We start from the raw sequence: 26,189 nt of genomic DNA, 5'->3' as shown, positions 1-26,189 counted from the left end.
CCTTCCGAAGTGTTTCAGTACTTGGTGGTTTAATGAGTGATCTGGAAAAGGGCCTGCCTCAACCCGGCTTTGTCGTTTTCTCTTCTAGCTCTGTTTCATTGGGGTGTTCTGAGGGGGTGGCAAGTGAGACAAGAGAAGGGGGGACCCTGACTCAAACGTGCTGGAGTGAGGAGCTTTCGTTTCTTCACTTTGATATAATAAACCCCCTCAGGGTTTGAGCTAGCATCATCATTTTTCCTTAGTCTGCTCTGTGAAGGCTGCCACCCCTATGTAGGGAGATGGATGCCTCCTTTACTGTAAATAATTGGTTCAAAGGCATTCATCAGGGATTCTTCCAAATTTGCTGGGCTTAGAGTTTCTCCCCTAGGCTTGGAACTCAAGAGCCCTAGAGCTCATAAGGACGGAACATAAGAGAATCTGGTCTTGAAGAGGGAACTCCAGTAAGTGCTCTGTATTTCTCTCCATACTGGGATAGGCTATACACATCACCTCATGTGCGTCAAAGTCCTTCCTTAGCAAGTAGAGGTGGAAGTGGTCACAGCTCTGCCACTGTTGTTGTCGTGGAGGGTGTGGAGCTAGAGTAGAAGCAGGGGAGTTGACCAAGAAGATTGACCACTGTCATACGAGTAGCTTGTACTCCATGCCCATGCAGGCCAGGGTTGTTGTTGGTACTGTGACTGTGGTCATTCTTTGTTAAGACCTGCAGGCATGGTTGGCATAAGTCTCTGTGAAAAGGACGCTTGCTTTCCAGACTGCGGGGCTACTCAGTCTGCTGTGTCTTTGGCTGGATATTCCCAAAGAACTAGAACTATGTTACTTTTTTCTAGAACCTAAGGACACACATATTTCACCTCTTGCCCTTCTCTCCCGCTTTTTCCAGTTCTTCCCCAAACTGGAAGTTCCCTGTAGGAGACATGGATGTGTACCTCCCAGATACCCCTCAAGGGAGGACTTGTTGCCCCAGCATGGGGGGTGCTGTCAGCAAATGGCCTCCAGCTTAGTCCCTTCAGGGACTGCCTGAGCTGCAGAGTCTCCTCACCTGAGATCACACCGTTCCCAGGGCAGCCCACGTCTAAGTAAGGCAGGGGTGTAGAAGCCCAGCCATTTGAGTCCCAAGCAGACCACTCTGACAGGCAGTGCTCATTTCAGAGCTCCCCACTGGTTGGACCAAGGCTTCATTGGACCTGCCTTGAAGTTCAACTTCTTTAACTTCCAAATCCTGCTTCCTCCCTTTCCTCTCACGGGTGCTGAGCCCCAGTAAACATCTTATACCCCAAACTCCGTCTAAATGACAGCTTCAAAGAACCCTACCTGTGACAGGCCCTAGCTTACCTGATAGCTTGGTAGAGTATTATGCTCAGAACTCCAAACTTTACCCTTGATATGTGAACAGTGAGTTTTAGATTTGAGAAAATGCCTTTCTCCTTCAACGTATCTTGGCTTTCAAAAATGTCGTCGTCTGTGGGTAAGAAAAAAACAGGTTGAATTTGAAACTCAAAGTAAAGGAATAACTCCTTTGTTTTAGACTGTGTGTACCCTTTTCTTGAAGCAATGAATGCCACTGATACCATGGGCAGGTTTTTGGAAAATTTCTAAAGGTTGCATTGTATGCAGCGCATTTTCCTTCCAACTTAATCTTAGTGAAAGATACTGCCCTGGTTGTCATCCATGACTCCTACTTCTCCCATCCTCTGCCACCTCTATCAATCACCAAGTCCAGATAACTCTTTCTCCTGAACGTCTCTTGGGTCAACACACTCCTTTCCATATCCATTGCTACCATCATCTGTTGCCCAGACTTCTATAAGTAGCCTCCTGACAAGGGTATCATCTCTCTCGCCACCAGCTGTCCTTCCAACACCTGTGCGTCAAGTGCGCAGTTGAATATAGGAGTGCATAGCTCAGAGGTGCAGCCTGGCAGAGGAAGAGGAGCCAGCAGGTGAGTTTCGGAAAGAGGGTCACTGAGGCAAGAGGGAAAACCAAAGGATTGTGGTATTCCCAGAGCAGAAGATGGGCAGTTTTCATTGAGGACTGGTTAGAGGTTAAAGTGAAATACAAAACACAGAGCAGAGAGATCATGGGTGATTTTAAGAGGAAAGTTTCCCTGGAGTCCTATGGGTAGAAGTAAAGCTGGAATAAACCATGAGAAGGAAAAAAGCCCAGGGTTTTTGTTTGTTTGTTTTACTGTGTGTGAAAGAGAACTTGAGGAGCTGGACGGGAATATTGAATGAGGGAATTGGGGTTTTGTTTCTCTGTTTTTACCATGGGACATTCTTTAGCATGTTTGTGCATTGATGGGGATGATCCAAAAACAAGCACGAATTGAAAATGCAACAAAGAGAAGGGAACCCTTGAGAAGGTGCTGGGGTTAGGGTTCCAGAGCTCCAGAGGGTAGATGGGCTTTTGTTGGAGAAGCTCTGCTTCCTCCATTGAAACAAGAGAAATGGAGAAGATGGGTATAGATTCACAGATTAGGTGGGGAAGAGGATACATAAATTCTTATCTGATGGTTTCTATTTTTTAGTCATAAAGAACATTTTTAAAATCATGTTTAATTCATATTTGAGGAAGGTTTGAGAAGAGAAACAGTAGATGATATGAAACAATCTTCATGATATTGGAAAAGCTAATTTACCAGGCAAACATAAGAGGAGTGTTGAGTGTTTTATTCAGGTTTTTGATCATGAATTTAAAGTGAAACTGGTCACCTATATTTTGTGTGTGTGTTTTTCCTCCAGTAATATTCTAGTTTTAAAATGCAAGTGTGGATAAACTGGACTCCATCAGGCATGTTTTGTTCCAAGCAAGTGTTGACAGACGAGAGAGGTATAAAGGAGGAGAGGAAATTTTCAAGGAGGTGATTATAAATTATAGACTATGTGATCTAAATGAATAAGAAAGAAAATAAAAAGAGGGGACTGACTGGTGGGTAATGAGAACGTGGCTGATGGTTTGGGGATGTCAGTGAGGTTAAAAAATCATGAGGAGGTGTGAGTTAGAGATCGGGTTTTCAGAAGCAGATTTGGAGGTGGTGCTGAATGCAGATAATAACCAGGTAGTGTGTGGTAATAAGACTAGATCGGCTATAGTAAAGTGGAGGAAAAAGCAACTGGAGATGAGAAGGTCAAGGAGCTGAAAATCCAGAGTTTGGATGTCCTCTCATCTTGCACACATCTCAACGTTCTGTAATTGTTGGTCTATCTTTCCAACAAGTATGTTACTCTCTGAAGGAAGGGACGATGTTTGTCTTGTCAGTACTTCCTCCCTAATGCTCAGCATGGTACCTGACCCATAAAATACTCAATAAATATTTACTGAATGAACAAATAAGTCTATTATTTTAAAAAATTCTAAAAGTTATTCCTGAATTGAGAGGTGCATCCTGGGACACCACTGTCTCGACTCCTCATGGACCACTTTTTGTGAGCGGCCTTGTGGGTAATGACATTTACTGCTGCTGTGGCTGCTGTGAGAAGCACTCCTGTTTAATTCTCCATGGTATTTAGTATAGGGGCTTGCTGAGGAAGTAATTCACTCCCTTACACATTATCCCCTCCATTAAGACCCACAAGGGAAATTTTTTCTAAGATTTCATTGCTAGGAAGACCTGTGACTCTCCTGAGTGAACAGACAGTTTGTGAGTCTCATAAGCAAATATGTTTTCCTTTTTGCTCTGCCCATTACAGCCAGATGTGTGGCTGAGGCTCGACTTCAGCAAGTACGCAGAAAAATACGGTATCTGTTTGTTATGAATTATTTTACCCTTTGCTTTATCTGATTAGCTTTTCCTGATTTCCTCATCTTGGTGATTTCTTCTCATGTTTTTGTTTCTATTCTGGAATCTTTCTTGAATATTTAATGCTAGAGTGTTTTCCCAAGGTTCAGCCAGATGAAGTTTTCTCTTGACCACTTCAACTGGTACAAACTTCTGGTGATATGTAGAAAGCAAGCCTGTTATAAACTATCATAGTGAAGATTCAGATTAGGTCCATTTATAAACAATACGCATTTCTGAGGCTTTATTGAGCTAATTTGAGTTAAGCTTAGAATTTCTACAATATATAATATTCAACGTGTCATCTGTCTTGGACAATACCAGGTACAAAATTGTTTACGAAAAAGTAAACACATTTCTGAAGATTTATCAGTTAAATCAAAGGCTCCTATCTGAGCCTTTATTAGTTTAATTAAGGAATTTTATGAATTTTTGACATATATTTGCTTAATCTAATAATTTAAGAAGTGTAAAAAAGAACTGAATCACATCTAAAGACTCTGGGACCCTTATAAGAAAGGCAAATGTGGTAGTAAAGCAGAGATCAAGATGACACATATGGACAGAGGCCACTGCGGGATGAAAAGAATAAATGGAAATGAGAAGACGAGTGAAACTCTATAGAACTAACCACATGGGAACACTGAACACAAAGATCTACACACTGTAAAGGGAATGAAAGGGAAAAACAGGAAACAGGTTACAGCTGTGAGCTTTGCAGTACACCATAGTGGAGAGTCATTAAATACATTAAGCCCATTAAATACTGTCATTGTGGGAAACTGTATTCCAGAACACTCGTTGACACCTATTGTATTTTATAAGAGCTGCTTTCCTCAGATGGAGATGCGAAGCTGGCAGGACAGAGAATGAGCACAGCTCAGCAAGGGTGCTCACACAGTGGGGCAAGAGACCAATTTGTTGGGGTCAGCTGAATGCTTCTTTCTCTAAAGTTTGATCACTAGTCTCATTAAGTGTTGTGTATGAGAAGAATGAGATTGTTAATTGTGTTTGCCGTGAAATACATGAGTAAGCAAATAAAACACATTAAAAATGTATCGACAACTGTAAAAATATTCCAGAATGATGTAACTTACGTTGGTACAGCTAGTTTTACATATTTTTGTAAACTACCTAAAATCCTTTTTTGGGAGAAGCTGGGTTATTCATTAAAGAATATAAAACAGGACTACATGAAGTCATATTGCCACTACTGATTCTAAAAAATGACTCTAGGGATGGAATGTTTATTATTAGTGTTATTAAAACTTATAGTTATCATACACTGTGAGCTTCTAATATGCTAAGCGATATGCTAAACAATTTTTTTTCTTTTTTTTTTTTTTTGCGGTACGCGAGCCTCTCCCTGCTGTGGCCTCTCCCGTTGCGGAGCACAGGCTCCGGACGCGCAGGCTCAGCGGCCATGGCTCACGGGACCAGCCGCTCCGCGGCATGTGGGATCTTCCTGGACCGGGGCACGAACCCGTGTCCCCTGCATTGGCAGGCGGACTCTCAACCACTGCGCCACCAGGGAAGCCCTTATGCTAAACAATTTTTGTGCGTTTAATCCCCATAGCAATCTGATGATGGGTACAATCACTATTCCCATTCAGGCATTCAGCAAGTATTTACTGAGTTCCTAATACGTGCTGGCAACTTTTCTAGAGTGAGACAAAGACCTTGTTTTCTTGGAGCTTCCCTACTAATGGAGGACAATGAACAAATACTAACAGAATATAGAGAGTAACAAATGCCAGGAGGCATCTAAAGCTAGACGAGGGGATGGAGAGTGGCGGGAAGTACCATTTTTGAGTGGTCTAGAAGGGCTTCTCTCAGGAGCAGACATTTGAGAAGAGACTTGTATACAGTGAGAGAGTGAGTCATTTTATAAAAGAGGTGTCAAAAACTCAAAAAAGGCTAAGTAACTTGTCAAGGGTCACACAGAAAATGGCTGAGCTGATTTCAAGCCTGGGGTATCAAACACGGGAAGCTTCGCCTTCGACCGTCATACCTCATGCCTCAGAGTTCTGGGCTAATCTCACTGCAGGCCTCGAGGGCAGTTTTGAAGGTAGGATCTCAACTCCTGGAATGCCAGCTTCCCACATCAGGGTTTGCCGCTCCCTGAGGCTCAGTGGCAGCCCCACTCTGGCCACGGCCGTTTGGTGAGGCTACAGTTTCATGGCAAAAAGAGAAACAGATCTTTGATTAAAATCTATCAAAGAACAACTGGGAATCTAATTTTCACATAGTTTTGCTGTGTGAAAATTAGCAGGAGAGGAGTGTCCTTGGGAACTGTGTGTGCAGTGTTAGCACTTCTAAAGCGTTACCTGATGTACCTGCAGATGTTCACACGGCTTGAGGGCAATTCACATTGGGCCCTTGCCTGAGTCCTGTGAGATAAAGTTGATAGGAGTAGAAATACATTTCCCCCTTTAATCCCCTCTCATTTATTTTCCCTGTCATGCTATAGTCGCTGCTGGAAGGGCGTGCAAAGACTCTGTCCCATTACACTTACCAGACCAGCTTTGCTCAACTAGAATTGCTGCAACCCTCCCTTCTCTCCCTGGAACCCTCTGCGTGGATGGCAGAGAGTCCCTGGCTGGTCCTATGGCACTGTGTGTATGGGCTGGGTTTAATCCCTCTCTTTCCCAGTCCAAGAATGGGAACTAGTAGTAGGTGCTTGTTCTTGAGAAGGACGGAAGAGCATACTCTTGAGAGGAGCCTGGATCTGGGATAAATCCCAGAAGAAACCCTGACACCTAGATGTGCAAAATAACAGTCTTCAAGTTGATGTAGATTTGAGTAAATCTCTGAAGTTTTTGGCGATGTCACAGATGGACTCAGAAGAATTGTAACCTGTGCGCTCATTTGCACATTTATCAAGTACTTATTAAAAGCACATTGGATATGCACATCACAGTTCTTAATCCAGGAAATACAGAGAGCACACAGTCTCATGGGAGGGACAGACATAAGAAGATCGTCGCATGATGGTGTAAGACAGGCAGAAACGGGGTGACGTGGGAAAAACAAAGACTGACTTTGGTGGGGGGATCCCAAAAAAGATTCACAGAGAAAGTGCTATTGGGGTTGGGCCTTGAAGGACGAGAAGAATTTGCCACAGGAGATAGAAAAGGAGGGTGATATTCTAAGGTAGAGGGGATAGCGTGTCCAAAGACACAGAATTCAGAAGTGACCTGGCTCCCTTGGGAAACAGCAAGCGGGCAGGAAGATGCTCCTGCAGGAACCGGTGGAGGGATGGCTAGAGAGGAAGCTGGGCCACACGAAGGGCCTTTGGTTCCCAGCCAGGGGTCCGGGGCCTTTTTCTCTCCCATTGTGGAATGGAACCGTATACTTTGGAACAGAAGGGACCTTAGAGAACACCTAGTTGATAAAGAAACTGAGACTCACACGGTGACTAGATTAAACTACGTACTTAAAAATAGAACGTGATTTAAGAGTTCGTTGCCAAATGAGAATCTCCTGAAGATTTTTGTTTTGATTGAACACATGTATATTACTTATCATCATATTTTGTTTCTCAGGTATGCTCCTTTGCAAATGATGGACAATGTGTTGTTAGGGCTTCAGATCCTGACAGCCGTAAGAAGTTGGGTCTGTCAGTGCATTTACTGCACAGCATTAAGATTAATGCTTTGGACACTCACCCACACCATGCAGGTGGGAGTATAAATTGGAACAGCTCTTCTGAAGGGCAGTTTTGTACATCAAAACAACTATGAAATCTGAACAGCATGACCTCAAATTCCTTTTTAAAGAATTTCTCCGAAGGGACTGGCCAGAAATGCGTCTAGAGTATATTCATTCATTGTAGCATTGTTTATAATGTCAAAAAACTGGAGGTAACCTACATTTTCTAATAAATTATGGTACAATGGAGTGCTCCGTCAGTATTAAAATGATTAAATAGAAACTTGTTTACATAAAAGTATATTCCTAAATGAAAAAATAGGTTACAGAATAGCATGTACAATGACCCTAATCTTGTAAAAATTAGATATATAGTCTACTTATGTGTACATATGAAAAAAAGTCTGGAAAAATTTATACCAAGATGTTAATAGTGGTTATTACTGGGTGGTAGGATAATAGGCAATTCTTAATTTCTACTATTGGCTTACCCATATAACTTCTAGGTTTTTTGGTTTAACAACAAACAAGCATTACATGATTACTTGCATAATAAAAAGTTATAGATTATTTCCCCACGTGTGTGCAGACTGTTTGCCTGTTTACCACACCTGTTTAAGATTCTTTGTTGTTTCTTCCAGGACCGTTTGCCCAACAGTTAGGGAAAATGAAAAAGAAGCTTGGGGACAGTATATTATGGCTCGAAAACTTCTGCCTGTGTAGGTTGTGTCTGAGATGGGAAAGATAAACTAGGTTTATCTTCACTCCTTTTTGGAAAGCACAAATCTTTAGGTTAAGCACGGCTGGCCGACTTCCAGAATCCATTTCCTTATTAACTGAGTAGCGTGATAAATTGGATAAATGCATCTGATATTTTTCAAATTGTCTATGTCATGCAAAAGTCTCACCCGGACACCTGGATCCCCTTTCAAAAACTGTGATTTTTCATATTCTGCACATAGAGATGGAAATAATCTGGGGTTAAGCCAGTCCTCTTAGGGGGCATTGCTTATTTGGTTTTGTCCACTTATTTGGACTCTGGTGTTCAAGTGTGCATCGTCCAAATCTATGTCTGTTTCTAACACTTTTAGAAAGGATTCTGTACCTTGGGTTTTATGAAGATGGTAAATGTATTGTGGAGAATGAATTGAACCACCGCTCATTGTTCTTATGTATAGACTGCAAGCTGCAAAGGAAAGATATATAGCAGATTCTGCCCTTTTCTCTTCTCCCTCCTCCCTAAGGAACTTGGAGATAACTTTTTACTAGACTAGCTCTGGTCCAAGCTGGTTTCTTTTCCGCCTGTCTCATGTTGCTCTTATCTGAAAAGCTCCCACCAGCCCTGGGATATCTGCATCTTGCTCTTGCCTTTATTACACGGTCTTTATTTATGGCAGAATAAAGGACTGATGTATCAACTGGTGTGAGTTTTCCAATTTTTTCTCCTCCTTCCCTGTTTCAGACGGGAAACAAGGTTGTTCTTATTTCTTTACCTTGGAAACTTTTGCAAGGCGGAGAGAAGAAGCTGCTTGAGGTCCAAAACTCTTCAAACGTGTTTTAAAATCTTGAGCTCGTCACAGAAGTGGTGTTGGGTGTTCTGGAGAAGAGAGATGCAGAGGGAGCGTCTCAAGGACAAGGTGAGAGCAGGGACATCCCAGTTATTAAGAAGGTCTGGAGGCTGTTTAATCTGGAGAGCAGTTGGGACCCATGCCCTGCTCCCAGCGAAGCTCTGGGACGGGCAAGACTTCTGAGGTAAAGGTCACTGGAGCACCTGAGCAGGATGGGCATGGGCTCTCTGCTTTGAGCAGTCAGACTTCAAGGGATCAGGTGGACATAAATCTTAAATATGACAGAGGAAGTCGTTAGAGAAATAAGGACTTGCCCCTACTTTCTGGGTCCCTTGTAAATCTTCCAAATACTGTAGGGGAAAGAAGCTGGAATAAAGTCTTAGAGACATTGTCTCTACAGCCCTGAATGACATGTGCTTTGAGGTATACTTAAGCTGATGAGAAGAAAATGCTCTTTCTGGCTGTGCTGTCACTGGCTCTGAGTCTATCAGATGTACTTTTTAGAAGACCTTGTTTCCCTTCGATATTTCTCCAACATGCTGCCTATGGGTCATAAGATTTCTGAGTTTTGTGGCTCTAAGAAGAGACGGATTAGACTGCTGCATTCCCTTTGTAAGGAGGAGCAGCTTGGGGGCCAGAAGCTGAATTTCTAAGGACTGTGGTTAGTAATGAGGTTTGCATCCCTTTGTGTGAAAAAGTCACTTCCAGGTTGGAGCTAAGAATAGATAACCAATTTCTGTAGCTTCATGAGATTTCCTATTTCACCTTATTGAACATCAGCCCTCTCCTCCATAGCAGCTCCAGCTGTAATTGTTTCTCTGTGCTTAGGAGTGGGTAATCCATTTTAGTTGCACTATTCAAAACTATGCCATTGATTATTTCTTGGTTTGTGTCATGGTTTCTGAGGCTGTGCTGATATAAAGTCACTGTAAGGTTGGATCTCATGCATCAAATGGGGCTGTTGATGCAGGCTGGAGCAATAAGGATGACACAACATGAAAATGAACATGGATGACGAGCTGCGGACGAGCAATAGAGGCGGCAGCCCTGACCTCAGGTTTCTGACAGCCCAGTGGAAAAGTTAGAGCATAGTCACCAAGACCTGTAACACACAAATAACCTAAAACAAGGCAGGAATTAATAAAGGCCAGAATCAAGTTACAAGGCATTATGGGCATTTAAAAAAGAAGGGAGCGTTTGTTCCTGGATGAAGTATTTGTAGAACAGTTTTGAATGATGTGTAGGAATTGTGTAGGCAGAAGGGAAAAGGTAATTCGTATGTCTGTTTTTGGTGAAGTATTGCAAGTAAACTCTGTGGATTTGGTTCTTAAGTCACAGGCTACACAATCCGCCATATGCCATATTTTTCAACCATGTCTTAAACTTGAGTTTGGGGTAGATTGGAAGGAACAAGGTAAAATCATGTTTCATTTCCTTTTAGGAGAGCTTTACTTCCACTTCCTTTTTCCTTTTCTCTCCTTTTAACTGAAGATTTAACGGAGCCAATGGTGTCCATTCAGGCATTCTCCAGAGATGAGGGATGACTAGGGACGAGGGGAGGTTTGGGACCTCCTTTAGCCCGCCCTGGCCCTCACTATTCTGCCTGTGCTTAAGAGCAGTATCGGAGTAGAGCAGAGGAGGAGATGTTAAAGAGTCCATGTCTCCAGGTTGTTCAGATATAAATTTCTGGATACCAAACATGGGAAAGACCCGAGGCAGAATGAGCCAGCGAAACGTGGGGAACAGGGATCAACAGAAATGTGCTTTCCACGCACAGATCGGATCATCGATGAGGCCATGGCGAAATGGAGAAGCACCTAGATAGGAAAGTTTTCAGATATAATAGTGCCAAGTCCAGTTGTTGTATTGCAATATAATTATAATAGGTAATATTTACTGAGCACTCACTTGCTGCCAAGCTCTTGACATGCATTGTCTCATTTACTCCACGTAACTATCCCATAAGAGAGATACAACTGTTCTTCCCATTTTACAGATGAGGAAACTGAGGCAGAAAAGTTAAGACAGTTGGCTAAGGTGATTAGCTAGGAGCAAGTGGAGCATTTCAGTCTGGCTCTTGAGCCTTAAAGCATAATTCTTAGCCACACTGACTGTCTGGTTTCAGGAGAGCAAAGACGGTGTGTGTAGAGAGAATTTCTGCTGGTGATCCCAGTCTGCTGATGGGTAGTAGAGGTGTTGCTGACTTTACTTGCATCATCAGAGATCATTTAATGGACCTTATTGAAACAAAAGCAATGGTTGTACTCACAGAATTCATGTCTCCCATTTCCTCAGATGTTTTCTCTTTTATCCTCTGCCATCGATCGGGTGGTGGCTAGATAGTGGCGTTTTTGAAAAGCGTCAATAATGAATTAAAATAGCTTTTTGATGGAAAAACTATTGATAGCCTATAAAAGAGCAACACTCTTACCAGCTCATCTGGAGTTGATTGAAGAGAGCAAATGAAACAAATTTGCAGCATGTTATATTTTGCTCGTTTCGTTTCTGAAAAATAAATAAGCCAATAAACTCTACTATTGAAGATTGCTGGCTGTGTATGTCGAGTTACAGGACTGTAATAATTATTCACCAATCAGGAAACATGAGTTTGCATTCCTAAACATGGCTTTGCTTCTCAGACACATATTTGTATAATTTCTTGGCTTCCTGTAGGAAGTGATGTTGAACCTATCTCTTATGTTCAATTGTTATTTACAAGTTCACAACCAGTTCTAGACTCTACCTCTAATACTAGAAAAGAGGACACATTTCTAAGAGAACTTTCAAATTTGCATCTCCAACAAAGTTGTGGCGCAGGGCTTCCCTGGTGGCGCAGTGGTTGAGAGTCCACCTGCTGATGCAGGGGACACGGGTTCGTGCCCCGGTCCGGGAAGATCCCACATGCCATGGAGCAGCTGGGCCCGTGAGCCATGGCCGCTGAGCCTGCGCGTCCGGAGCCTGTGCTCCGCAACAGCAGGGGCCACAGCAGTGAGAGGCCCACATACCGAAAAAAAAAAAAAGAAGAAGTTGTGGCACAAATACATTGGAATTAATTGGATATTTAACCTTATGCCCTCCTGGAGTTGGCATGCACTATTTTCTAGGACCTGGGTGTAGTGGATCTGTTAAGGGCATATATAACCTTAAAAAAACAAAACAAAACAAAAAAAACCCTTATTTATGTTTTGGTGAAAAGGTAACGCATGCACCCAGCACAAAATACAAAAGGTGTTAATCATATAGCTTGAAAATTTAGCGTCCCCCAGCCCCATCCCCTGGCCACAGAAATTACTGTTTTCCTTTCTCGTGTCACATGACATCTTGATTCAGATAATTTGATATGAGAATAGTTTGACTTGATTGAAAAACAAACTTCTGTCTTTAAAGAAACTACCAAATAATAGTCATGCACAAAGCATCATTGCACTCCTCGCCTCCTCCCTTCAAACCAGTTCTTTCTTTACCACAACTCTACTGCTCACCCCATTAAGGGTGAGATAAGGGCAAAGGAGGGCGTAAGGGATACTGTGAGGCTCAGGGAGGGGCAAGGGCGATGGGGAGTCAAATCCAGGTAGGATGAGAGATGGAGTAAGAACCCGGACTGTGTGTGGTGCAGATTAACTTTTAAAATTCACTTTTTAAAACTCAAATCGGCTGGTTCATAATGTTGTACTTTAGGTAAGTAAAGCTTTAGTGACAGCCCTCAGGTGAGCTCGGAGCCTGATTTTGGGATATTTGGTTAGTTAACACAACAGGAGTTCGTGACGTAGCCCTGATGGTGAGTAGGCAGGTGTTATACTCGTCCCAGCCTCTGTCACCAGTGGGCTCGGGCTGCACCCACACTTTAAGCAGCATGAACGGGGGAGGTAGGAGGCTGTGGTCGGATGTGTTCCCAGAATTCCCTGAAGCTCTTCCATGCCCACAGGCTATGAATATTTTTGTAACACTTGCTCTTATCCTCCCCATCAAAAAAAAAAAACACCCCAAAACAGTTTACCATCACTTCTAGTTCTGATTCATTACAATGTAGCATAGAGGAAATAAATATATATATTTTTATATATATATATATAACCGTAACCATAACTTTAACCCTAGCCCTAACCTATGTGTGTGAATATGTGTGTATATATATATACATATACACATATATATATGTATATATATAGCCTGTTGCATTTTCCAGCAGGCTAAGAGAAGGTGGAATATAGGTAGGGGATAGCATGAACCAAGGCATGGAGCAGTGACAGCCCCTGTGTTTGGTGGGTGATGGGCAGTGGAGGCTGTGGCTAGAGTGTGGGTAAGGAGCACAGAGTGACCCATTTCTCTAGAGGAAGCTTGGGCTGCATTCTGCACGGCCTTGTATGACGTGAGGAGCCTTGGGCCTTTTGAATTCACAGAATGGTCACAGTTCAGAATGACCTCTGGTCACAGCAGGGAGGGTGGCTTGGAGAGAGAAACCAGAGTTGTCAGTTTTTACCATGCATACTGGCTAGCAGTCCTAAATGCTACTGTACCAAGAATGCAGGAATATGCTTAAAGCAAATCCTTCATCATATCTCACCAGAGACATGAGGAATCTGAAAGCCAATTGTCATCTTATATATCAGGCTTTGCGAGAAGCGTATCCAGCCATCTGGCTCACTCTTTGGACACTAGCTGGTTTCATTACCATCTGTTTGGGGGTTGGAACTGGGATACTTTGGCCTTCTCCATCATGTCTCAGTTGTTTATGTTTTTTTAGATCCCTGAGTTAAGAACTTAAGTTCATCTCTGTGATTGGGCAGGTCAAGATTGTCAGTTTTCAGGTAGATGTACCATGTCCCAAATAGGCGGGAAACATGCTTGTGCGATAATGTAGGCACAAGAGCAATGGCAAGGGCCAAGGTGAGATTTCCAGTGTTGGAGCTTTGCAGCATAGCTGACTCACTCCTTCAGAGCTGTGCTCGTGTGACCCAGCCCCACCCAGCAGGGCGTGTGAGGACGGTGGGCCATGGACGTGTCTGAGTGGTTCCTTAATGGTGAGTACAGGTGGGTGATATGGAGTGATGGGGAGAAATGCTAGGAGAACATATGCTCCAGAAGAATTTCAAGAGGAGCAACACAAATAAAAAATGATGAGCGAGAAGCTATAAGAGCACAGTAAGCCAGCTCGCAGCACTCAGTGTGGCCCATCAAACTAACCACAAACATCTCCGGATGACCCACTGTGTGCTCGGTACACAAGGCAGAGATGGGGGAGAGTAAGATATGCTTTCTGCCCTCAAGCATCTCTCCATCTTAGGGGGAAACAGAAGAGGTGGTGGATACATGAGATGGTTTCTCCCTCAGAGCTTCCACCAACACCTTGATTTGGGACTTCTGGCCTCCTGAACTTTGAGACAATAAATTTCTGTTGTTTTGAGGACCTACTTTATGGTAATTTGTTACCACAGGAAACTAATCTATAGATAAACTCAGCAGTGGCACAGCCTCATTTCCCAGTAGAAATCAGGGTCTGATGTCCCACTGAGAAAAGGTTGGAATGTTCGCGATGCCAGGCACATAAAAGCTTTGCATGCATGGGCCCTGTGGAGGGCCAGAGAAGGGGAAAAAAGGCTTCGATGTGAGGCTTCCAAGGGGACACCACATACAGAATTCAATGGCAAACAGCACATTGAAAATAAGTGCAACATATATGGTAGGAAAATAAGGGTTGATTTCCTTATATGAAAAGCTGCTATCAAAAAATCAATGAGGAAAAGGTAAATACCCTTTAGAAAAGTCAGGAAAGTTAAGAAACAATCAATATACAAAGGAAAAATGGCAAATGACTAATGTATCACCACCTGGATGACCTGGGCTCATTGTACATCCTGCCTCCTCTTAAACTGGTACTCAAGATTTGCTCTTTCAAGTGTGTCCCAAAGATGCACGTTCAGGACCCGGCTCGTGAAGACCAGAGAGAAGGCTTGTTTCAGGCCAGATGAAGTAAAGGTGGGCACTGCACAGCTTGCTGCATCAGCAGGAGAGATGCTGCAGCACAGAAATGGTTGCAAACCTGGAGCAAAGGGTGTTGTGAAATAGGAAAGCATCATCAATTGATGAATCAACACACAAGCATTTGTTGAAAACCTGTTTGGCTCCAGCACTGTCCTGTGTCTTGTGGGGAGCCCGAGAACACCACGCTTTGCCCCAACCCCCCACCCCACCACAGAGGAGAAAAGACTGAGGGATAAGAAATAACAGGACAACAAACCCCAGGAGGAATGAATTCTTTGGCCTAGATTATATGAGTGGTTTCCAGTTCTGGCTGCACATTAGAATCCCTGGAGAGCTTTTTAAAAATACAGATGCCTACTGGAATGTTCATAGCAGCACTGCTTGTAAGAGCTCCAAACTGGAGACTGTCCAAATGCATATCAGCAGTATGGATAAATAATTATGGATTATTCGCGTAATAGAGTACTGCTTAGCAATGAGAATGAAAGATCGACAACTACATGCAACAATGTGGATAAATCTCTTTAGTATAATGTTGAGTGAAAGCAACCAGATAAAAAAGTGTCACGGTTAAGTGGACCATTGCAATGTAAGTTATTAACAATAGAAAAAACTGGGTGTGGGGTACACTCGAACTCTGTACTGTCTACGCTTCTTTTTTTTTTTTTTTTTTGGCAAATCTGAACTGTTCCGAAATTTAGAAGTTTATTTAAATATAAAAGTCATACTCTATGGTTCTGTTAATGTCAAAGACAAACAAAATTCAGCCTAAGCTATTAGAAGTCAGGAAAGTGCTTACCCTAGGAAGAGTGTGTCTGGAAGGGTACACGAGGGGACATTGGGGTGGTGGTAACGTTCTGTGTCTTGATCCGTGTGTTGGTTACATGGGCGTGTTCCACTGTGAATATGTATCAAGCTAAACACTCATGTGCACTTTCTGTATGTAATATTTTATATCAATAAAATGTTAAAAGCTATGCCGATCCTACCTAGACTGATTAAATCAGATTCCTTAGAGGAGGGCCTGGGCGTTAGTATTCTTTAAAAGCTCCCTGGATTATTCTCATGTGCATCCAGGATGGAGAACCATTGCTATTTGTCCTGTGGGCAGTGAGAGGAGCCAGAAACCAGTACGGACTGGAGTTGTGGGTACAAACTTCCCCGAGAAGGCGGAACATGTATGGATTCTTAAAGGCTGGGAGGGATTGATGAGGCCAGCGGGGCTCCACTATAAATGAGCATTTCAAGCCCAGGAAACATTCGATTTCCTATTCTCATTTTTCTGTTTTTCTGGTGGTGGCTACACTTTTGCTTAGAAACTTGATTTCCCATCTTAAATGCTCTTGTCATGTGTTGACCCCTTAGGTTCGAGAGCTGTGAACAGGGTCTCACTGGGTTTCACGCAAATGGAATTAAAAAGCAATTAGTCTTGTGTACCTTAAACACTATATTTTATCTAATTTGTACTCTCTTGTATTTCTGCTCAAGCCTCAGTAAGCCCTCAAGAAAGCATGCTTATAATAAATGACTGGAAAAACAAGCCTCAGCATTTAGGTTGGGTCACAGACACACTCCGTATGGTGTTAGCAATCAACTGGTAAGACATAACACGTTTAAGTGTACAAAATTGGGGAAGGGAGACTTCTTCGGGGCAAGGTTTGATGGATTCCTGGCTTATGCAGGAACTTATGTCTGAGTGTATGCCAATACTGATGATTATTATTAGTCCAGACACTCCAGTGGACTCTCTGATAAGTTTCTGAGACAGGCGCTGTATGGAATATTCACTAAGAGCATTTGTGAACTTACAGTGCCGTTCTGTTCTGATAGCCATTACTTCCTTGGACTCATTCTAAGTAATTAATGATGGTAACAGCCGGCCTTTTTTGAGTGCTTACATCACGCCAGGGACTTTGCCAAGCCCTTTCCATGAATTATCTCATTTAATCCTCCCTTCGATCTTATGAATCCCCCCTTGACAGATGAGAAATCTAATGCCCAGGATTAATAATTTACCCAAGGTCCCACCACCTCTCAGAAGCAGAGCCAGTTATGTCAAAGCAGTTGACTTCCAGACCATGCTTTTAACCATGGTGTGATACTGCCTACAGGTGTTCTGCAAAGTTGGGATGATGGAACCCTGTAACAATTTGTCCCTAAATCCCTTCTCTCCCCTGCTTCCCACCTCACCATAGGTCTCACGATTTGTCACCTTGCCCTTTCTTCTCCCTCTTTCTTTTTCCCCCTCCTGGTACTTGCATTTATTCTGGAGAGCTGTTTCTCCTCCGCCCACTTATCTCCAGAAGAGTGGATGATAAATTAAATCATGCTAAGACATTTGGGATCTGCTGAGTAATTTCTCTCAAGAGTGATTGCACTTGAAGAGAAACTCCACCAGGAGGACAGTGCTTACCATCCGTGAGTGCTTATGAAACTAAGCAATGATGTAAGCTAGCCCAGGGGACAGAACCCGCAGCCTGCTGGCCAGATCCTGTTTTGGTAAATAAAGTTTTATGGGAACACAGCTGCGCCCCTTCATGTATTTAGTATCTGTGGCTGCTTTGGCGCTACAGTGGCAAGGTTAGGGTATTAGGACAGCCTAAAATATTTGCTCTCTGGGCTTTCTAGAGAAACTTTGCCCACCCCAGGGACACCATGGGAAGGCTCTACTGCAGAGCGTGGTGCATAGACGTTTAATAAATGGCAATTTCCTCTTCCGCAGGTTTCTGGTGTCTTCCTCTGGTGAATTCGGGGCAGGAGGAGTATCCTGAAATCACATTCACATGGGTCACTGCTGCCCCTGCCCATTCGTGACAGGCATCGGAGGCCACAATCCTCACTGAATATTCATCTGTACTTTGGCAAGTGAAAGAGTGACAAGCGTCCTCACAGAAACAAAATGATGTATTATTCATTTTTTAGAGGGTGTTTCCTGGAGTGCAAGAAGCAGGAAAGCCCCAGCTGGGGTGGAAGCAGACTGAGATCAGGAGCACCATCTCAGTGCCAGGACCAGTGAGCTGGACTACGGGATTGATGCCTCAGCGCCACAGATACAGGACAGTTATGTGTCCTGATAGCTGCTGCCTTACCAGATAAAAGAAGACAGTTATTTTCTCTTTCAGATTGTGTTTAAAATCTCAAAAACTGAAATTAGTCTTGAAACACTTCAAGTGAACGGCTTGTCTGCTTCCTTATATATATATATATATATATATATATTTAAGGACCACTTTCCATCGTGCAATCCTTGTTTTCCGCTGGTTAGCGGCAAGGGTGGCCCAGAGTTGTTGTAGACAGTATCAAATGGCCAGGCTGCACAGATACTGCTTCTAGCTCCAGTCCAGGAAGCCATTAAATTCAATCTCCCAGTTTCTCCATGAATTCTAATTTCTTTAATTTGGGGAAGTGGTTTTTTTTTTAACATCTTTATTGGAGTGTAATTGCTTTACAATGGTGAGTTAGTTTCTGCTTCATAACAAAGTGAATCAGCTATACATATACATATATCCCCATATCTCTTCCCTCTTGCGTCTCCCTCCCACCCTCCCTATCCCACCCCTCTAGGTGGTCACAAAGCACGGAGCTGATCTCCCCGTGCTATGCAGCTGCTTCCCACTAGCCATCTATTTTACATTTGGTGGTTGTATATGTGTCCATGCCACTCTCTCACTTCGTCCCAGCTTACCCTTCCCCATCCCCATGTCCTCAAGTCCATTCTCTATGTCTGCGTCTTTATTCCTGTCCTACCCCTAGGTTCTTCAGAACCTTTTTTTTTTAGATTCCATATATATGTGTTAGCATACGGTATTTGTTTTTCTCTTTCTGACTGACTTCACTCTGTAGGACAGACTCTAGGTCCATCCACCTCACTACAAATAACTCAATTTTATTTCTTTTTATGGCTGAGTAATATTCCATTGTATATATGTGTCACATCTTCTTTATCCATTCATCTGTCGATGGACACTTAGGTTGCCTCCATGGAAGTGGGGTTTTTGCATTTGTGGACCATTGTCTCCAGGAGCTGTATTTCCCATTCTAGGGATACCCATGTACCTGGACCTAATACTTTCTCCTGGATAACTTAGAAGGTCTTACCTTCTTAACAGGTCACACATGATTAGATATTCTCCATCGTGCCTCTCAGCACTCAGTAAGATATAGTCTCTGTGAGGTTGGTAGAGTGATGGAGATTGGAATTAATATGAAATTTACCCTATTGTCTTAGCCTGGCTTCCCCAGAAGCCCAGGCTTACTGGAACAACATAATTCCAGGGAGCAGGAATGAGGGCAGAGGGCAGTGAGGCAGGAGGGGTGAGGTGGGGATGGACTGTAGAGCCAGCCTCCCCTAAGTCGCTTCATCTCATGAGGTCATTTTCTAAGAAGAGGTATAAATTGGATCTCGGGACAGTTGACCCTGAGGCGAGAGAGAGCAAAGAATTGATCTCCCAGCTTCTGTCTTCCCTGCCAGTGCCTGCCTAAAAGGTTTACTCCATGAGTTCTTTTTTTAATTATTATTTATTTATTTATTTATTTTTGGCTGTGTTGGGTCTCCATTTCTGTGCGTGGGCTTTCTCCAGTTGCAGCGCGTGGGCGGTGCGCGGGCCTCTCACTGTTGTGGCCTCTTCCGTTGCGGAGCACAGGCTCCGGACGCGCAGGCTCAGTAGTTGTGGCTCACGGGCTTAGTTGTTCCGCGGCACGTGGGATCTTCCCAGACCAGGGCTCGAACCCGTGTCCCCTGCGTTGGCAGGCAGATTCCCAACCACTGCGCCACCAGGGAAGCCCACTCCATGGGTTCTTAATGCCCCTGTGCATCCTGGCTGCATGCGTGGGTCCTGAGTAGGGCCCTGAGAAGTCCCAGGGCTCCTGGTCATGGGCGTAGCCACTTGGTCAGGCCCTGCCATGCCCCTTAGTGCCCCCAATTTCCCTGCGCACCCTGGCTTTCTAGGCGAGCACCACCTGTAGCTCTCTGCTTTCTTGGGTTGAGGAGCAGGCTCCGCCCACACACCAGGGAGTTAACGTCCCAGAGAGCCTGAGAGTCGCTGGTGGCTAAATACGCTAGCATCCTTGTCCTTGTGTGAACCCATGATGAAGCCTGTGCTGCATGTTATTCCAGAGGCTTCCAGTGGTCGAGCCTCAATTACCACTGAATCACCTGCTCATTACCACACCCTTTATTGGCTTTCTTCTCCTCCCATCTCACTCCCTGACTCCCCTTTCAGTGTTCCAAGGAGCATCTCTGTGTCCTTATCTAAGAGTCGGCTTCTAGGAGAACCCAGCAGAAGACCACAGAGAGGTGCTCAAGGAGGTGAGAGGCCCGGGACATGGGCACGCGGCCGGGGCTGCTCTACTGCACCTGGGCGAGTGCTCCAGCTGCAGTGACAGCTGGGGCGGGAGTCAGGGGAGGCCGAGAGGATCTGAGGTGGAGCAACAGGTGTCCAATGGGCACGTGCCATCTGGCAAGGTGGGTTACAGTTCATTGATTTGAAGCAGGCCCTGGGTATTTACTGTGTGTAGAGACTGCACTGAGCACTGCCTGAGGGTCAGTGCACTTAAGGCTCCCCGTTGGGAAGCAGGCCCCGTTATCGTTGCCCACATTTTACGAATGAGAGAACAAGCTCAGCAGGATGAAGTAAAGTGCCTAAGGTAACTCAGTGAGAAAAGGGCAAAGGCAGGACTGAAAGCCGAGGCAATCTGCCTCCAGAGCCTGTCCCTGTTAACGGTTAAGGATGATGCATCTTAACCATTACTTTTTGCAGGTTTACCGTGACCCAATTTAATTTTAGGGGACAGAGCCATTCAGGCATCCTGTTCCATTGACCTCCTACCAGACTCAGTTCCTTAGTTGAGTGTGTGTGTGTGTGCATGCGTGCGTGCGCACATTGGGTGGTGGGAGCGTGGGAGCTGGGGGTTAAAATGTAGAGACCGCCTTCCCCACAGTGTTACCCAAAGAAATAACCTCTCACTCTTTGCAATCAAAGCAGAAGCTGGTCTGAGTCTTGTGTCTGGGTTTGGTTCCTTTTCCAAGACCAGAGGCTGTTTCTAAATTAGACTCTAACTTACTGGCCAGCAAATAGCACAAAACAAAACAACTTTTTTGATGATTTAAGTGTAAATAAGTCAGAGGCAGAGAGATTAACTTTCCCCTCAAATACACAGGGGTTAAAAAAAATTATAGTCTCCGGAGAGGCTGGCTCCTTGAGGACTGAGTTTTTGCCAAGTCAGCACATTCAGGAAAGAGTTTGTGACTCTCTGCAAACCCCAAGCGCCACTGGCCTCCTTGCCTTAGCTACTTGCTGAACCCGGGAGGAGTTCATCTTCCTAAATCCTCACTGTCTGTCACAACCGAGAGCCCATTTCTGTGCAAATGATTCATTGTTATAACTTGTGCCACCTCTTCACAGACTCAGGGACTTTTCTTTTTTTTTTTTTTTTTTTACCGTACGCGGGCCTCTCACTGTTGTGGCCTCTCCCGTTGCGGAGCACAGGCTCCAGACGCACGGGCTCAGCGGCCATGGCTCACGAGCCCAGCCACTCCGCGGCATGTGGGATCTTCCCGGACCGGGGCATGAACCCGTGTCCCCTGCATCGGCAGGCAGACTCTCAGCCACTGCGCCACCAGGGAAGCCCGGGACTTTTCATTTTTTACATCAATTCCTGTGTAGTATTTCAACAAGTCCCTTTTTCTCCCCTGCCTCCCTCTTGCGCCTCCACCATCTCTCTGCCAGCAGATTCAAAACAGGAGTTCGCGACAGGGCTTTCTTTGAGTCTAACCCCGAATCTCACTTTGCCTTTGGCCGTATATTTCTGACAGGTGCACAGCAGGCAAGAGAAATGACAGCATCATGCAGAATGCAAGCGAACACAGTACTGTGCATCATCATATTTTCTGCTGGTGTCCCTTTGGGTTACCATGAAATCACCTATTGGGACAATTTTTGTTCTTTTACTGAAACAAAGGAGTCACTGTGGACATCATTCATCCCCCAGTTCCACGTTTAAGAACACAAAAATTAGAAAAGGATCAGAATGATTTTGACTATCTATATTCCTTCCATTCCAAGGTTTGGGGTAACAATGTATCCCCCACTGTAGGGTGGCTACAGAAGTGACAGGGCGGGAAGTCCATCGAGGTGTCCCTGAATATTAGCCACAGAGGGTAGCGGGACCGCTTTTAGAAGGAGCACACCAGCTGATCGCTGTGAACACAGCACAAAGTGGACACAGTTTACTCAATTGCAGGCAATTCTAGTTCCAAGGTGGGTGAAATGAACAACCTAGAGCCGGGAAAATAAACCTCTTCTCTTTGTATCTTAAAACCAGTGAATACGGTTTCCAAACCTGAGCCACTGGCCCTTGCCAATTCCTTGGCGTTTGGCATGGGTTTTAATGGGCACCAGAGTGTAGTTGTCTCTCACAAGCTTTTTGCAGGGTATCCAGACGATGCCTCAGGAGAACTCCCCTCGTAAAACCTACGGCGTCCCCACCTGCAACATTCCAGAGAGCGTGTCCACTCAGACGCTTTTCGTTCAGTGGCTCCTGGAAGACTGTTAGATCTGAGTGTGGAACAAATTCCAGGGACCATGCACATCAACTTGTCAGATGCTCTGCTGGGTTGGTGGCATGCTCTGGCATAGAACCGTGCCCATTTAATGGCCTGCGTGCAGTTCATGAACTGCAGATTCCGAAGTGCAGCCTGCTCTGACACGGAGCAGCCCGCAGGGAAGCCACGGTAAAGTTGAACAGCAGATGGAAAACTCCACCGAACCTTTTATTGGCCATATGTCACTTCTGAGTGTTGGCCAACAAACTAAATTTGCAGCTAATATATAATGATTTAAACAGCAGAAAGAGCAGCTGCACTTTGATTTCTGATGCCTTTCCTCCAGGCTTCCCCAGCTCACTGGAGTTTCTTGAGCTACTTTCCTTAACCCTGCGCGAGCGCTCTGAATCTTCACCAGGTAGCACCACCTTCGGAGCTATGCTGTTGGCTGCATCCAGCTTAGCTGGTGTATCCCTCTGCTCTTCCTTCCTTGCGGGCAGTTTTCTGACTTTTTTGTGATGATGATGATTTTTTAATTTCGTAAGAAAATGCTACAAGACTCAAGTATTTTTATACTTCTGCCTGCTTGGCCGTTTCTCTTCTTTTCTCAAGTCCCTCTGGTTACAGGGCCCATCGCGTTCTCTTTTGGAGTGCCTAGGCTGGTCATCCGCTGAGGCTGCAGGGCTAGTCCTTGGAGTAGACTGTGGGAGGGCAGCTCGTTCTGATTTATGAGGACATGACCTGGGGTGGAGCTTCTCTGCAAAAATTCAGCTCTCTTACTGTCAGAATCATCTAGAAGGAAAGGATGGATAGCAGGAATAAGGAGAACTGGCCACCTCTCTGGGTCTTCTACCCCATGCAGTGGAAGTGCCAAGCCTCTACTGCCAGCCGTGGACATGCTAAGCTGGCTTAGTGCTTGAAGCCTCACGGAAGAAGAGGCTCTTTGTTGTAACTTGACGGTTATACAGTTGTTTCTGGGGTCAGGGTGCTGGAAACTGACAGGAAAGGAGTGGGAGAACAATACCAATTTAAACTTCCATGACTGACACCTGCTAACCCAATAACTCCATTTAGGAACATAAGATTGCTGAAGCTGTACGACCATAAAATGGCTCTATAGTTGTCACTCTAATGAACTCCAACTCAGGTCTCTATATTAATTCCTGCAAAACTCAGCCACTTCCCTCATGTTATTCGAGAGACTTTGAATAGCACTGTGAATAAAAATTATAACAGACTACATCAAACTCAATGATTTCTATAACATCTGGAGCAAGGCACATTAAATGGGGAGTAAAATGCACATTCATCATGGGTGTTTGGATTTGTTTTCTATTTTTACAGAGAGAGGAAGTAAGAAATATCTTTCCTATAGGGATTTTTAGTTATCTGTTCCTGTGCTAAACTGGACACCTAACAGAAGAATTATAGCCTTGATTTCTGTGTTTATAGGTTGATTCTCTTTTTACGTCTGATTAAGACGTTGTCCTGTAGGAACTTCCCTTTGGGGAATTTATTCTACAGAAAGAACCGCTGTGTGAAACAACATGTGTACATGGTTAACCATCCTAGCATTATTTATGGAAGTGGGAGATTGGAAACAACCCAAATGTTCATAACTGGTGAACAGATTAAATTATAATATATCCACACCCTGGAATGCAGCTGTATAAAAGAACGAAGATACTCTGTACATACAGAGATGGAAAGAACTCCAGGACGCTTGCTAGGAAAAGTCAGATACAGAATACAGTGTACAAAGTGAACTGCATTTTAATCCATGTAATATTTGTATATGCGTAAAGAAAGTTTAGAGGAATACATGAGAAAGTAGGCTACTGGGAGAGCGAGAACAGAGCTCATAGGAGGGAATAAACCACTCACTCATTTATTTATTTTAATTGAATATATTTGACATATAACATTGTGTAACTTTAAAGTGTACAAAATGTTGCTTTGATACATTAATATATTGTAATATGGTTGTCATTGTATCGATAGTTATCACAATACATAATTATAGGACACTATTGTTGTCTGTATTCATTCTACAGTACATTAGATAACTATGGCTTATCTACTACTCCTTGCAAGTTTGTACCCTTAAGCAACATCAATTTTATCCCCCCACTCTCCAGTAACCACCACTTTACTCTCTATTTTTCATGAGTTTGACTATTAGATTCTGCATCTAAGCTATACCGTACAGTACTTGTCTTTCTCTAACTCACCTCACTTAGCATAATGTGCTCAGGGTCGAAATGGCAGGATATCCTCCTCTCTCGTGGCTTAAGAATATTCCATTTTATATATATCTCACATCTTGTTTATCCATCCATCCATTGATACGCATTTTGGTTGTTTCCATATCTTGGCTATCGTGAAAAATGTTGCAATAAACATGAAAGTGCATATATCTCTTTGAAATCCTGTTTTCATTTCTTCTGGGTATATATAACCAGTAGCCACTCACTTCTTAATCTCTTGGAATCTGGCTTTTGTATCCACTGTTCTGAAGGACATTTTCCTTACTGACTCCCCTATAATGTCCTAAATGCCAAACTCTCAACCTCCTTGATGTCACTGCCCACTCTTCCAGAACGAAGTAACTCCAGTGTAGTTGAATCAGAGATTCTGCCACTCCTTAGATTTGTGTGCATGGGAATGCCACTCAACCTTTATGAACCTCAGCAGATACACGGAGGAAAGAAGGAGGCAGCTAGTATTTCTGAGTGCTGGCTATCTTTTAAAAGAAGTATCTTTCTTTAATCATTACAATGGCATTATGAGGTAGGCACTATTATAATATTATCTCCATTTCACAGATAAGGAAATTGAGGCTCAGAGAGCTTAACTGACTTGCCTCAAGCCATATAACTCCTAGGTGATGGAGTCAAGATTTGAACCTCAGATGACTAGCCTCTAATACAAGCTTATGAGAGCACTTTGTGAAGGCAGGTACAGCAGTGCTTTCCTTCACCACTGTCTTCTCTTCTCTCCGACTCTCTGGACTATTTCTTGCACTCTAGCTGCTCCTCATTTCCCGATTCCTTTGCTGGCTCTTCTTTCTTCTTCTCCTCAAACAAGATTGTCTCCAAGGTCCTGCCCTCATCTTCCTCTCTCTAGCTAATCCCACTTCCCAGAAGAGTTTTGACTCTCACCCTATGGGTTCACCTTCCAGACATTTATTTCCACTTGCTTGATGGACGTTTCCACCTGGACATCTTGCTGGACCCCAAGGGCCAGTATTTCCCAAACCATATATATAATCTTTCTGTTCACAATCTGATTCTTCTCCTTCTTATCCTTTTCTGAGAATACTATCCCCAACCTCATCATTCCTTAAGCTCAAAACCTTAGAGAAGTCTTTGATTCTTTTTTTTCTCCCTGGCTTCCAGTTTCTAATAAGGAAAAATTCTGCTGTTTTGACTTCGACTGCCTTCATAAAACTCAGTCCGGCATTAAATCTTGCCTGAGGAGTGCTCTTTCACCTGACCATCCCACTTCCAGTTTTGTTCCTCTCCTAACTAGCTAACTATCTGACAAATGATCTTCCTATAGTATGACACCCAAAAGACCTATGTGAGGGAAACTTTCAAATGCTAATGAGAGACACACACACATAAAAAGACTTCATAAAGAAGGAAATAGTTGTCCTTGGGAGAAGGAG

This window comes from Leucopleurus acutus, assembly GCF_964270905.1.
Source record: "Leucopleurus acutus genome assembly, chromosome: 1".
NCBI classification, from domain to species: Eukaryota; Metazoa; Chordata; class Mammalia; order Artiodactyla; family Delphinidae; genus Leucopleurus; species Leucopleurus acutus.
The sequence above is the reverse complement of the archived record's forward strand: the minus strand, read 5'-3'. Positions refer to the sequence as shown.